Here is a 13,180-nt window from a genome sequence, read left to right as displayed (position 1 = left end):
TACCTTCTCATTATAGAATTTTAACCCAAAGTATTATATTTTTGTGACTGGAATATTTTTCCTTCTCAACATAATTCTTTGCAACAAAATGTTTGTATACATTTATATATTTTCTATTAATTTGTAATTTTATTAAGTTTTTCTTTTAGTATTATTAATGATAATAATAGTGTTTCATTGAATATGAATATGCAGTTGATCAAATCCACCCAAATATTAAAACTTGATAAGTATTGAATTTAAAGGTAAAATTTTGTTGGGTATACCTTTTTTTAACATTTTACAGTCTTTAAGCACATAAAACTGTACTACTTAATATGTTTTTCTATGAACTTTTTGTGAAATTCAGATAGCAGGCTATCATTTATAAATCTTTTGTCTATTTTTTTTTTTTTTTGGCTATCTACACCTTTTGAGCAGTTCTTGAACCCCACATCAACAGTCCACCTTCTTTTAACTTTGAAGTTGGCCTGAAGCTGAGATGGACCAGTGAGATTAAGAAAAGGGTTTCCACTTAGAATGTTCTCCATATGAATTCTCTCTTCAGCTTTTTGTTCTTGTTCCTTCATGGCCTGCTCCTCTGCCCTTTTAAAAAAATGTTTTCCAGTTCTGCAACAACTGCAGTATCATCATCATCACTCTCCTCTTCAAAATCTTCATCTTCCTCATCTGTTAGAGGATCATCTGCTTTGAGGTTGTCAGCAGGAATCTGGTCTAACAAAGGCTTCTTTCTTTGACCCTCAAGTCGAGGTTGTATGTTCTAAGGATGGGTGATCCCTGTTTTTCCCTTGCAGCAACTCTCCCTCTTTCTTTTAACTCCCTCCTGAAGTCAGGTTAGCAACCTCTTTAGAGACATCCCTGAGTAGTATGTCTATATTTTTTCTTTGTATGAGTGGGAAGATCTCTGCTTGAATAGTGCTTTGAAAGTTGGCTCAAATCACCTTCTCCTTTTCCTCTTCTACCTCTTTCAGGTTCAAAAGTTGGACCTGGCTGCTGTTATCATCTTTTATGCTCTCTCTTGAGTTTCATAAAGGGCAAAGGCTATGTCCAGAGAGGGAGAAACAGGGTTTCCTGCTGCTGGATGCCTCTGCATCCCCCACATATCTTGATTCAGTATCCCAGATTCAGTATCCAGTACACTCTTGGACTGTCACCAGGAACTCACTGTCTTTGCACCAGTGTAGGATTTGGTGTTGGAAGGACCCGGACCCACCTAATCTATAGGCAAAGCTCCTTTCATGCCACTTTCTTCCTAGTGTCCTGAGAGTTCCCGAGCTCCTCCAACCACTGCCTACTCTAACCAGGCTTTCCTTTCCAGTCCCACCTTATAAGTCCTTATAAGAAAGATAAGGCTCTGTCCTCCTGCAACTCACTTTGACCCAGATCTGATGTACTAACCTCCAGAAATCACACAGACACCCTTGCTACTCTTCATCCCCAGAATCCTCTTCTTTGAACATACATTTTTTTTTTCATCCAGTGGAAAAGGAAGAGACAGGTTAGAGCAAATAGAGTAAACACAGTTTTTACAAAATTTCACAATTTTTCAGAAAACTTAGGGAAGGGCACCTTAAGAATATAGGTGTATTTCCTTTTCCTTGTGTGTTATAAATATGGCAGCTTAGTTATTTATGTGTACACTTGTATTTAAGTATAGTACAACCCACACATTGTAATTTCTGCTGCTCATGTGATGCTGTTGGACCATGTTCTGATTGCTTTCTTAGGTGGAGTGAGAGCCACATAAAATGGGGCCAACTGTCTAACTATGCCACATCACAACTTGAAAATGTTAGGTTGGAAATTAGGCAACTGTAGGGGGCAAAGCTGAGCGACTGGAACAAAGACCAGTCCACCAAAGATGACCAGAAAGTTCGCAGCAAGGTGGATGGAAAGTTCCACTGACACTTCACACCCACCTGTCACTCAACAGGACCCCCTCCCATCCAAGTCTATAAAAACCCTGGGCAGCCAGGGTCACGTGCGACTTTCTCCCGGGTCCCTATATCCCTGGGGATCTGGGAATTTCACCTGAGAGCCAAATTCCAATAAAGCTTGCTTTGGCCACTTTCTGTCCCATTTTATTTGACTGCTAACTGTGCCCGCCAAGCCCGCCAAGTTTACATTTGGTCCCACTCTTGAACCCGCTGAGCCCCTCCCAGCTTACAGAAAATACTGAAGGTTCATGGAAGACAAAAGCCTTCTACTAATGGAAAAGAAAAGGCAGATACAAAATCAACTATTTACTTTCTGATTGTCCAAGGTAAGAAGGAAAATAAAATTTTGGATTACCTGTAAATTTCACATTTTCTTTGATGTTAGAAATGCAAAAAGAATGAAGACCTACAGGTTTTACTTGTGTTCTAAGTTCCCCATTGCTCTTCCATCCATTATTCTCTGTTACAGCAATTTCCTGAGCTGCTGAAACTTACGCAGAAGTTTCTCTGGGTGTATAGTTCTTTGGTTACTTGCATACCACACACCCATCAGGCTCCTTCCTGGTTTCCCAGGCATCGGCAATGACAGTTATCACAACCCTTGTCACATTGCATAACATGAAGATGAAGCATAGTAGAATTTTTCTCTAATGTACATTATTTCTCTAATTTTCTATGCAGGCCTCTCTTAGCACCTTTGAATCATTTTATGGTAATTGCATGTTTATGTCTGCAATGAAAGTGGTGGAATTTGGCATAATGATAGGAATTGTATTGGACTGCTGGTTAGCTTCTGTCTTGGATAAAACTTCATGCTCCTATTATAACTAAGGATTTGCCTTTATATTTCTGAGATTAGTTTGTGCCTATCTGGGCACAGGCACCTTCAAAATGCTGTCCAACTCCTCCACCTTTTTAACTTGCTTTTGTTGCACTACTAGAAAATTCAGGATTCCATGCTCCTTCCTCATGTTTTCAATTATGCCTGAATTCAAGTTACATCTATGATAGTAGATTTACAAGATGAGGAAAAGATAAAAATCCTGTGTATGACATATTAAGTCAAAGTTTGGTTTAGTAGGAGTCTTTCTAGTTCCTGAAATGTTTCTTGTAAGATTTTGGATTAGATATGATATTTATATTTACCCTTTTTGTAGAGATGTTAGGTAATCTTTTTATAAGTATTTTTGTAAGAATAAATAAATACAAGTTTTTCCAAGTATAATTAATTCCATTTTATTGATCTTAAAATTCAATCTTTTCATGGCATAGGGTTGATAGAAAAAAACTAAATATTTATTGAAGTTTGGGGTTTTTCTATGGAACTTGTGTTTGCACTTGTTTGTAGATGGCACTGACCATTTTATTTGTACATTAATCTGTGTGGTGCAAAGGTCTCCTATAAGTCCAGACAAGAAAAAACATTAAATTTTCTGCTTAGGAAAAGTTGTTTCACTAAACTTTTCATAATATATTTCATGTTAATATTAAACTTACAAGAAAATGTCATATTAATAACTGTAACAATCAAGGATTTGGACATTTATGATTGCTTAAATCCAACATACATATTAGTCTTTTAATACTATTTAATTTGTTCTAATTTTGAAAGCAATGCAAGTTTATGTTAGAAAGTACAGAAAAATTCATTGTACTAAGAAATCTATATTTATGGAAATATTGGTGTTTTTCACTTTGAATTCATGCACATTTATAAAACCTATATAGAGTTGTATATCCTACTTTCTTCATTTGACATTGTATAAGTGGTATTTTTCTGTATTATATTTCTTATGGCCTCATACTATTTAATTGTATTGATATGCTGTACAATTTATTATCCTTTATTGTACACTTAGTTTGTTTCTATGTTTCATATAGTTGTTTATAGACTTATATGTGCTGTTACCTAAATGTTAACTCTCATAAGTAACACTAAGAGCCCGGTAAGATGCAGAGAGACCAGAAGTAACTCTGAAAAGATGTCAGCCCACTTGCCCTTCCCTTTGGTGCCTTTCCTTCCTCCTGCTCTGGAGCCCTCAGGATGCCAGAAGATGCCTTTCATTCTGAGTTCACTGGAGGTGAAAAGATGGCCCATGTAAGTCTTTATTTTCCAGGATGAAGCTGGTGGAGTTCAGTGGGTAGCTGCAGAAGGGATATGCACCTGTGCTTTCCCTGTGGGCCCATTCAGGCACTCTCCAGTGGATGCTTCAGTAGATTGGAGGTAGACAGGAGTGTGAGGCCAACTTTCCCCTTGTCTTTATATTAGGAAAGCACAGTTGATATTGCTAGGAATTCTGTACCCCAGGGGTCTTGTCCCTCAAACTAAGAGTGGTGGGAATTTGCTAGTTTTTTTCTGATAGCACTCCAGTCCAGAAAGAAAATATCTAAACCACAGTCAGTGAATACACAGTTAACTCTACCCCCACGCACCCAGGCAGGGTGGGATCAGAAAACCAGTCCATAGTCCCCAGCCTGGACTTCTGGACTGCCTGGTACATTCATTTGTCCCAGGATGAAAGGGCTGTCATGGGAGCCCAGAGATGTGTCCTTGTCCTCTCAGTGTGTCAGACAACTGAAGTGCCACCCCCACCTCTCCATGACCTCTCAGCTGCTGCCTGAAAATACTGTTCAACTGTGGCCTCCCAAATTTCTACTTTTGTTGTTAAAACTGAAAACATCTTTCTTTCTTCATTTTTTTCCTAGTATAATCTGAATCCTCCCTGATGAAAGTGGATATCTTTGGAAAAACAGGAGCTAGGTTCTGTAAATACAAACACAAATACAAAAGAGAAGGGTATATTAACACACCTCAAAATATTATTGCTCTAGATAGCCTTTGGTAGAGTAGACTATTTTTTTTAAATGAGAAATGGGTTTTATCTTACAGAAATAAAGTAAAACATGTAGGAAGAAATGCATGGGAAGATTAATTTTACCATTCTTTGTCATAATCCAAAGGTAGAAAAGACACAAATGTTTAGCAAAATTATGTTATAACATTAAATGGTATTAGGTGTTATTCATTGACATGGAAAGATATCCATGAAAATATCGTGGAATGATAGCAAGTTGTAATGCATTATATGGGTGTTTCAAATGTAATACAATACATGGGTGTTTCAAATCTCAATTTAACAGAAAAGAAATCCTTCTACATGTTGGTACATGTTTACATAGCAGCTGTGGATAAATGTACCAACTTTTAGCACCCAAATAGTTGAGATGGATCAAAAGGGATGCTGCATAAGAATTTTTGAATAGGGAGACTTTTTTCTTGTTTAACTTCAAGAAAGTAAGCCCCCTATTATTTTGCCCATTATGATGGATATGTTTCTTTTATAATATCAAAATCAATTAGAGAAACACCAACATTGCACTGATATTCTGGGGCATAAATTTTATGCACATTTTTTATTTCTTTAGGATGGATTCCTAGAAATAAAAATACTGACTGAAAAACTATGAATATTTGGTAGCTATTAATATATCTTGCTCAAAGCAGTCATGTTTGACACATTCTTATCTGACTCTCTTGCCTAATATTCTGTCATTTTTAGAGTTAGAATTCTAATTCTGTTTACTGTCTAGTTCCCTCTGTGGTTTCCACTCAGGCACTCTGATTCTGGAAGCTGATATGGCATCTTATCAGATGGCTCATGCCTAGGGCATTGATTATTCCTAATTTGCTATAAATCCATCTTTTTCCTCTGGAATACCCAGTCATCATCTTTTATTTATTTTTTACTGCTGTAGAATTGCACACAATATTATATTATTAATTTCTCAACTTCTTCAGTTTTGCTTTCTATTTTATTTATCTTTTCAAAGAGTCAAATTTTGTGTGTATTCTTCCTTTCTAGTGCTTTATTTCTGGATCATTAATTTCCCCTTTTTCTTCATTATTTCCAGTTTTCCCCTTATTCAGTTTACTTTTATTAAAAGTCTTAAAATGAGCAATGAGCTCTATCATTTTGGTCATTCCTTCTTAATGAAAGTATGGAAGGGTATAATCTTGTCTGTGTGTGTGTGTGTTTGTGTGTGTGTGTGTGTGTGTGTGTGTGTGTGTGTGTATGTGGCTAGGGATCAAATCCAAAACCTGGAACATGCTAGGCAAGTGCTCTAACACAGACCTCCATCCCTAGTTCTTTTTTTTCATTTAATTTTGAGACAAGATCTCACTAAGTTGCTGAGACTGGCCTCCAACAAGCCATTTTCCTCCTTCAACTTCCCAAGTAGCTGGGATTACAGGTGTGCAAATTGTGCCTGGCTATAATCTTGCCTTTGACTGCAAATTATCTTTGTATCATCGAGTTTGGTTGGAAGTTCCTCTTTACTTGCTTTCTAGGTTGTATGTAATTTTAATTGCAGTCACTAATTTCAGTTTCTGTGCTTGATCAGGTATACTGAGCTACTTTTCTGGAAGTGTCCCCTGGAGGAGGGCAAATTCTCAGGAGAACATGCTTCCTGATTCTACTCACACACAGTGCATGACTGAGTCATGCTGTGGAGTCTGGAAAGTGGCAAGTGCTGTGATGGTAGGGCAGGAGGGAGCTCAGGGTATAGGACTGGCCTTTTAATTGTCAGGATGTTTTCCTTCCTGCTTGGATGCTGATTACATGTTTAATTCTGTAAAATTCATTGAGCTGTTCACTTTAGATTTATGCACTTACCTTTCCTAATGTTATCTTTTCAGAAAGTTCAAAACCTAGAGCCTAAAAGAACAGCTAATAAAAATATTTGATTTTGAGCTTTGAGGCTTTGGAAGTATTGGTCAGTGCTGGTGATCAGCCTGCCTCTTGGGAACTGCTGTGTAGCCTGTGGTGCTGGAGGTGTGGGATGCAATGTGTAATCTCCCCTTTGTAGCTTGTTCACAATTTGCTGAGGCCACAGATCATTCATTGCATATAGATATGTGCAAATTTCCAGCTGTTTGTTTTATTCAAATCAATATTTCTTGAAATATTCTGTAAAACAATACTGAGTGAATATATTTCAGGCTAGTTTTTACAGGGAACTATGTGTTACTCAATCTGAACATGACTGCATTGGGATGCCTCCACCTGTATTTTGATTCTGTTTGCTGTTATTGCTTAGCAATTTCAGAGTCACATCATCTTCATGCTGGCTTGGAAAGGGGACTTTGGGAATGATGGCATCACTTCTGCTTTCTTACAGGTTGTTATGCACCATGAAGGCCACATGGATGACAGCTTAAACTTATCTAGTTCTCAGCACGAAGAACCACCCATAGCCTGAGTCATCTGGAGCACTGTCTTCCTTCTCAGCAAATTTATAAGGTACTTTTGTTTTTCTTGTCCTGCTGGTTTGATATTTGATTTTCATTTTCTTTCTTGGTTTACAAGTACACAATTTCAAAATGCAAATATATGGTGAAGGAGGTTGGCAGAATATAATACAAAATATTGCTGAAAATTGTTTGTCTAAGCAAAATTTGGAAAGATAAAGGAATGTACTTTTTAGAAGTTCTGCATGCAATTTGTAATTGAGAGCTACAGGTCATGATTACTCTGCAACTTGTTTTTGTGCTAGATTTACTTACTTCCCTTGTACAGAGAGAATAATGAAGCTTAGATGCTTGATGAGTTTTGAACTACATTAAAAAATAATGGTCCTTGTGATAACTGATTTTTTTCACCTAATGATTGAAACAGTTGCAGTTCCATGTGCTAAGTCAAACATATGGCCAGAGTGGTTTCTGATAATATTATGACATTACATCATGTGATCTGTACAAGATGGATGTCATCTGTCTCTTGAAATTTGCAAATTTGATGAGAGAAAATTTTTCTTGAAATACATAGATATTACAAATACAGATAAATCAATATGACAAAGATACTAAAATCGAGGTATGCATTTTTACAAATTTGCACACGTATCTTGTTTTTTAAAATTTACCTTTGTAAATTTTGGGAAAGGATATATTTTGTGTTTCTTGATTATATTTCTCCATTTTTGTTGATTCTATTAATGTTTCTGAGAGGCTATTAATGATCTTTTGTGTTAATTTATTATGATCTATAAATTGCAAATACTTCCTACAATGTATTAGTTTGGAAAAGAATTATAAAGTAGTTTCTCACAATAGTAGCTAAATTAATAAACCATTTTGGTTTTCCAATGTAAGAAAGATCTTCCCTACCCAATATTATATCATTATCCACTTAATCATTATCTGCTTCTTTTATAAACCCATCCCACTTGCCACTTGGTGTGTGTGTGTGTAGGATGTTTATATGATTTGAAGAATGTGCTTGCAGCCTCATAGTATCCCTAGTATTTTTTTTCTTTTCTCTGCCTCATTTAAATCTTCAACTTCATCATATGCAGTAAGGCTTAGAGACTTAGAGATCAGTAGGTATCATTTTTATATTGTATTTATTGTTTGTATTACTTATATTAATTGTATTATTCTATAGAGTACTTCTTGTAATAAACAGAAATCTATAGAAATGATAAAACTGGAGGATAGATGAATTCTGTTGGCAAAATTAATGAGATTTAACTCAAAAACTTTAGAATAGTTGCAGTTTTATTATTTTTACAGACTAATAAATGGGAAGTTCAGTATTCTAAATATGTTATTTTCATGTAAATCATGATACATTTTAAATGTTTTGAGCATTATAAAGTTCAGAGCTAATTCTTATTTTTTAAATTTTTTAAATTTTATAAAAATTTTTTATACATCTATATAGGGTAATAATGTCTGTCTCAATCTACCATCCTTCCTGTCCCCATCTGCCCTACTCCTCTTCTGCCTCCCCTCTTTAAAATCCGAAGTGCCTTCATTCTTCCCTACACACTATGTATCAGCATATACTTATCAGAGAAAACATTTGGTTATTTGGGATTGGCTTATTTCACTTGGCATTATCTTCTCCAGTTCCATTCATTTACCTGCAAATGCCATAATTTTATTCTTCTTTAAAGCTGAGTGATATTCTATTGTGTATATGTACCACATTTTCTTTATCCATTCATCTGGTGAAGGGCATCTAGGTTGGTTCCATAACATTGCTATTGTGAATTGAGCTGCTATAAACATTGATGTGGCTGCATCACTGTAGTATGCTGATTTTAAGTCCTTTGGGTATAGGCCAAGGAATGGGATAGCTGGGTCAAATGGTGGTTCCATTCCAAGTTTTCTGAGGAATCTCCATACTGCTTTCCAAAGAGGTTGCACAAGCAATGAATGAGTGTACCTTTTTCCCCATATCCTTGCCATCACTTATTGAAAATCTATTTTTTTGTGTGGTGATGGGCATTGAACCCAGGGGCTTGTGCATGCGAGGCAGGCACTCTACCTACTGAGCTATATCCCCAGCCCTGAAAAGCTAATTCTTATTATTAAGCCTTTTATTGCTCCTAAAATGTAAGTTTTGATATAGTCAGAAAAAATTAATCAAAAACATTTTTTTGCATTAAAATATTGCCATACAATTTTGTTGATGCGGAGAGCAAGAGTTTGAATATTTCTGCACATTGAAATTTGTCATGACTAATGAGTACTACTGTATCAACTAGAGCCAGGCTGTTCTAATATTTCTTTATGGTATCTGTTCTGTGGTTTTTTTCTTAACAAATTTTTAGCCTTGGAATAATTTTGATTTTAAAGCATCATGTTTTAAGGTACTTTCCCGACACATTCAGAACTGTGAGCTTTAAAACCGAGAATCTCAGTGAAGTCAGCAAATTATCCCATTTCTATACATTAATGTTTTGCTTCAAAGGTGAGAAAGTACTTCTTAGTCATCTTTTGTAATCTATTTTTAGATTGGAAAGCATTTAAAAGCATTTTTGAATAATATAAAAGCACTTTAATATATTATTTACCAATCAATATGCAAGTTTTTACAATTAATATCAATAGAATATATTTTTTAACTGCTAGGAATTAAACAATATAAAACCTGGTGCTGTGATTATAGTACTTCAAAGAATTCCTCTTCAAAAAAAAAAAAAAAAACTACAAGCAAATGTCAGAATTGTGAATCTGGGAAGATATAGTTTCAATCCTTTAAAATAAGATGAGCTTTAAAATGAAGTCTGTTGATTTCTAAATATTTAGACCACTAGTTTTGTCAACATTGGCCCTGTGCCTCTAGGTGACAGGCGCCTGACAGGGGATTTTATGACATAATGTGGTACCTATGTGTGTGATGCAGTTGCTAATAGATATTTTCCTCATCATCATTGCTGGAGGACAGGAGGCCCTTTCTGCCATATGCTCTTCACAGTGTTAGAGGGAATAAATAAGTCTGGGAAGTTATCCATAAATCAAAAGCAGTAACATGAAATTGTGGGTCAGTGACAGAAAGATGTTTGCTGTGATTTCAGGGGCCTGGATGCTCTTAGCAAGAAAGCTAAGGCTCCCTTGGCTCACCTGCCCATTGAGTCAGTAAGCCTGAGTCTGCAAGACCTCATTGGCTACTTCCACCTGCCCGATGAGCACTTGGAGCATGAGGACAAGGAGAACAGTTTGTATGCCCTGAAGAATCAGCAGAACCTCTTCCAAGAAGAGGTGAGTCTTCCCATTTCTTCTCCTTTGTTTTCTTTGTTTTCTTAATGGTGGGATTTGTTTTTACATATTCATATATGCACAAGAACTCCTTGGAGGGGAAAATTCTCCTTTAGGTCTCCATCTTTATACTTTGAGGTACAGTACAGCAAGTATGCTACTGCACTGGGAAACAAGCCTGGGAGATACATCATCATTACTTTTATTTCTCTGTCAATAAGTGTTTATTTTACAGGATGAAACTTGCCACTCCTCTGGGGAAGGGACATGTACTATCATCTCAGCCCTCACCTGGCCATTTATGAGCACTGTGATTTGCTTCAGGTTGATTACATAAATAACAGAATCTTAAATAATATAGAGACATTGGAAAGCATTAGAGCTTTCTCACACCTTGCAGGTGATACTTCAGGACAACAGGGACTATGTGTGCGAAAGGGACCTGCACTGGCAATGGCCTGCACCCCCAGGAGGAGGCTGAGTTCTGTGTTCCCTGTAGGAACAGGTCACCCCCAACCATTATTTTTACTGACATAAATTGACTGTGGCTGATTTTATTTCACCAAATTTCCACTATTAAAGACTTTGTGAGCCATACTTTATAAATAGAACAAAAGAAGAACCAAGTGATAGGGCACATATTGATGCTGTGACACCCTGGTACCACATATTCCATAGCTTCAGGGAAGGCTATCAGGGTTGACAGGAAAACCTGGGGGTCAGCAAGAGTGGAAGTTCTCCATGTTCCCTGGATGGGTAACAGTACATTTTTTATGAGTAAAAATATGTTTTCAAAAGTATCTAAGGAAAAAAATTTTGAGGATATTGTTGAGAACTCATAATCCCTAAAGTTATTGTTGAGTTTTAAAGCTGCTTTCTGATACCTTTGAAATTGACATGAATTTGTGATATTTTTTTTTTACTACATGTGAGAAAGACATAGAATAATGGAGACCACAAATGCATGAAAACAAAGAAAATGTCAACATAAACTAGTAACATTGTGGAGTCATGTATTGGGAGCTTTTAACACTACATATGCCAAATCATATACTTTCTAAAGAATTACACCTAGATTTTAAATGTTGATTTAAATATTATTGACTTCATATTGGATTAGGTTATCTTTGCATTCCTTCTTCAGTTTTTCATTTAAGACAGTTTGGATAGGACCTAGAAATGTTTTTAGTTCCATGGCACCTTTTGAACTCTGTGTGAAATAAAGCTAATTTGATTAGTCATTTCTTTATTACTTATCCTTTCATGTGATTCACCTCATTTTAAAAACCTTGATCTAGGAATAATAATAAAAACATATTTTCAAATTTAGGTTGCTTCTTATGGAATAGTGTAATGAAATTTTTATGGTATTTTTTTTTCTTTTTTATTGGTGCATTTTAATGAATGGTGGGATTTGTTTTTACATATTCATATATGCACAGAATTAAATAAATATAATTTGGCCATTATCATTCCCCAGTATTTTCCCCTTCCCTCTCCTCTTCCCTGCCCCGGGTTCCTTTCTTCTACTCTACTGATGTCACTTTGATTTTAATGAGTTCCCCCCATATTTCTTTGTCCTCTTTAGCTCCCTCATAGGAGAGAAAACATACTACCCTTGTCTTTCTGAATTGACTTATTTGACTTAACATAATTTTCTCAATTTCCATCCATTTACCTGCAAATAACATGCTCTCATTTTTCTGTATGAATAAATAAAACTCCATTGTGTGTATTTGTGTGTGTGTGTGTGACAGAGAGAGAGAATGTGTGTGTGTGTGTGCGTGTGTGTGTGTGTGTGTGTGTGTGTGTTTGTGTGTGTGTGTGACAGTTTCTTTATCCATTGATGAACACCTAGACTGGTTCCCTGGTTTGGCTATTATGATTTTTGCTGGGTTTGTTATAGTGTGCTGACTCTGAATTTTTAGGGTAAATACTAAGTAGTGGTTTAACTGGGTCATAAATTGATTCTGTTCCTAGTCTTTTGAAAAACCTCTATGGTGACATCCATGGTTATACTAATTTATAATCCCAACAACAGTGTAGACTGTTCATTTTTCCCTGAATCCTCTCCAGCATTTATTATTGATTGTATTTTTGATGGTTGCTGTTCTAACTGGAGTGAGATGAAATCTCAGTGTAGTTTGATTTGCATTTCCCTAATTGCTAATGATATTGAATTTTTTTATATATTTGTTGGTCTGTTTTGTTTCTTCCTTTGAAAAAAGTCTGTTTAGTTCATTTGCATGTTTATTAATTGGGTTGTTTTTTGGTGTTCTAAGTTTTTTAGTTAACATATTCTGAATATTAATCCTCTAAGATCCAGGTGGCAAAGATCTTCTATTCAGTAAGCTTTCTTTTCACATTCTTCATTGTTTGCCTTTCAGAATCTTTTTAATTTGATGCCATCCTAATTTATTAACTCATTTCCTGAGCTTTGTGGTACTGTTGAGAAAATTGTTGCCTGTGCCTATATATGTTGGAGTGTTGAGCCTAAATTTTCTTTTAGAATCTGTTGTATAATTTGTGGTTCAATTCTTGTGTCTTTGATTCATTTTGAGTTCATTTTTATGCAGAGCGAGAGATACGGGTCTAGTCTTAATTCTTCTACATGTGAATAACCAGTTTTCTGAGAAGTCTTTTTAAAAAAGACTCTCTTTTCTCCAATGTATGTTTTTGGCACCTTTGCCAAGGATGT

The 13,180-nt window shown here is 35.8% G+C and overlaps 1 pseudogene; it reads right to left on the bottom strand.

Annotated features, from left to right (window-relative positions):
* Nucleotides 1–308: 308 nt before the first annotated feature.
* LOC124961245 (spliceosome-associated protein CWC15 homolog) lies at nt 309–2,908 on the bottom strand (annotated as a pseudogene).
* Between the last annotated feature and the right edge of the window lie 10,272 nt (nt 2,909–13,180).

This window comes from Sciurus carolinensis, chromosome 12, assembly GCF_902686445.1.
Source record: "Sciurus carolinensis chromosome 12, mSciCar1.2, whole genome shotgun sequence".
NCBI classification, from domain to species: Eukaryota; Metazoa; Chordata; class Mammalia; order Rodentia; family Sciuridae; genus Sciurus; species Sciurus carolinensis.
The sequence above is the reverse complement of the archived record's forward strand: the minus strand, read 5'-3'. Positions and strand labels throughout refer to the sequence as shown.